Source organism: Vanellus vanellus (assembly GCF_965231255.1).
Source record: "Vanellus vanellus genome assembly, chromosome: 1".
Lineage (NCBI taxonomy): Eukaryota > Metazoa > Chordata > Aves > Charadriiformes > Charadriidae > Vanellus > Vanellus vanellus.
The window spans coordinates 63874530-63877229 of NC_138905.1; positions in this window are offsets into that span (position 1 = coordinate 63874530).

Genomic DNA, 2700 nt, shown 5'->3' on the forward strand with positions numbered 1-2700 from the left:
ATTTCAAGGGGTGATAATCAAGTTCCCCGTGTCTCTGCGTTGCCCCAGGCAAGCGCAGCGCTGCTGACCGAGTCCTTACCCTCCCTGCCTCTCTCTTCACTGTAGACCTCTGCCTGTCCCCCGGCTGCAGGAAAATCATTAATCTCCCATTGTTTCCCTGTCCTTTCCCCGGCTGCCTTCGGTGAGGAAAAACCAGGGTAGAAGTTTCCCACCTCCCTGGTGACTGATCGTCCATCCAGGGCTTGCAAATGAGTTTTTATGGGTTTATAGCTCTCCGGGTACAGCAGGTTTCAAAGGTTCTCGCTCGGTTTTGGGTGGCCGGGGCGGTGTGAGCCGGCATGCCCCATCTGTTATTAGTCTCAACAAGCCGTGTGCTGCCACAACACGGCTCGCGCTTGTCACAGACCTGATGCCGAAGTTGCGACCGAGCCAGAAAGCGCTGGGTCCAGACCTACCCGGGGCTTGTTTCGGGACAGAAAGGGTTTCCCTTCTCTGGCGCAGACCGGTTCTGACCTTAAAAGAAAAGGTTTGCTGTGCTGCGTGCAAGACAGGCCAGTTGGCTGGGGCGCTTTGCTGGCCGCCCTCCTCGCCCGGCACGGTGCCTGCGGCCATGCCAAAGCACAGCCCGGCTGCCATCGTCGCCTGACGGGACTGCCGGCCCGACGAGGTGAGAGCTTGCCCCTTCCCTGAGGAGAGAGGTCCACTGGAGAGGAACGCGGTGGCTGAGAGGTAAACTCGCGTAACACCTTCCCCGAAGCAACTTACCGCAGCGGGATTTACTCTGCCCGAAACACGGTGCATTTTAGTGCGGCGCAATCCCGCCGGGAAATAGCGAACGGGGATAGTGTGGGTGGTTTCTCAGTTAACTGTTCTTTTTCCAAAACAAAAAACTGGGGGGAAGGGGTGTTGGTAGAGGCACAGCCGGCAGCAGGTGCCTTTGGGCAAACCTCCTGTATCTATCTGCGCGAATGGAGGAAGGGCGAACTCTCTGCTTTCCTCGGAGCGGGGCTGGGAAGGGTTTCCTGGCTGGGAAGAGGTTTCTCTTTTTGTTTTTCGTTTTTTCTCTCATTCCAAATCAAGATGAAAGTGAGCCTCTGGTGTTTCTCACTGGCTGATTGTCGAGGAAAAGTGGAGTCCTGGGTTTGGGTGGTTTGGAGCAGTTTAACTGAGATATTTCCAAATATTTCACTCGAGTTTTGTTCTTTTAATTCTAAGGTTTTAAGATTTTAATGGAAGTTAACTGCAGGTTTAGAAATGCAAACTGCTTTATATTACAGTCTCTTCACACTTTTCAGTCTAAAGAAGTTAAGATGGGACATTTTGATGATCTTTTAAGCCTTTTGCAAATCTTTTAAACTTTTTGAAAATCTGAGCTAGAGAAATTTTACTTTCTTGCATGAGTAGTGGGGGACTCTTCCAGCTTCTGTGTCTTTTTCCTGTGAAAAATATAGTTTGTTGAAAATTGTCCATCCAACTTTAAAGATTATATCCTTACTTAACCCAGTGGAGCTAGCACATGGTATGCTTTATTTTAACAAGCTATTAGTTATCATAGATCATATTTTCAACATCTTAAATCATTTAGTGAATGGGTACAGAGAGCAAGACAAGGAAAACTCACTGGACAATTGAGCAAATACAAGCCAGTGACTACAGTGCTCCTGTTAAACCAATGTTTAGTATTTTGTAAAGTGTTTCTCTCACATTTAAGAAAAATCTTTCATATGTTATAAAGAAAATTATTAGAATCCACATTAGAAAAAATGTTGCAAGACAAGATTCAGAGAGAGAGAGGATTAAGGACAATTGACTTCCCATTCCTGTTAGCAAGTAGAAGTGAGGATATAAAGGGATTTTGTTTTGCTATTTATAAAATGTAGGCTTGCTACAAAATTAAATGCATGCAAGAAATGTATCTACTTGCCTGTTTTTCTCTGGGAAATACTAATTACACTGTTTGTGCATGCAAGTCAGTTAAGTTTGTGCAAGAACAACTAAAGGCAATTTGTATGCTCAGGTTACTCAAAGTAAATAATAAGCAGCATATAAACAGAAGGAACTTTTATGAAGACATTTCATGTATCTTGTTTCAAAACCAGTACTTTATAGGGAGAAAATGCTTTTTAAATCTTAAAGTTCGTTTTAATTCAAATAAAATAGTCCTCCCCATCGCCATGTAACACACTCCAGATGTGTTTGCGATGTTGTGTTCACACTACCAATGAAAGTGATAAAAACCAGTCAGACCTCTTTCACTCATCTAACTGCAAAGCAAAATTAATGATTTTTGTTCTCTGTGTTGTGGAAGACAAAGAGAAATTGAGTCCTTCATGGGCTCAGCACCCAAAACCCAAATAAAGTGTCTGAAGCATCTTTGGCCCAGCAGAGGACAGGGCAGGGTATTTGCTCATCTGTCCTAGGGGCCCAGTAGCTCCCCTTTTTCCCTGTGTCACACACACACCTTAGAATCCATCACCGTGCTGGTGTGATACAATCTCATGTGGGTCTGAGGAGGCTTTTAGGAGAAGAAACCCTTTTGAAGGACATGTTGGGCAGCATCAAATTAGCTTCTAGCGTCTTGACTCAGTGATCCCAATGTTCCCACAGTGCCCGACGACATCTGGCACCTCCCTGGGCAAAGAAGACTGCTGCTACTACCAAGGCCTCCACGAACACCCAGGTTGGAGGAGGGCAGGCAAA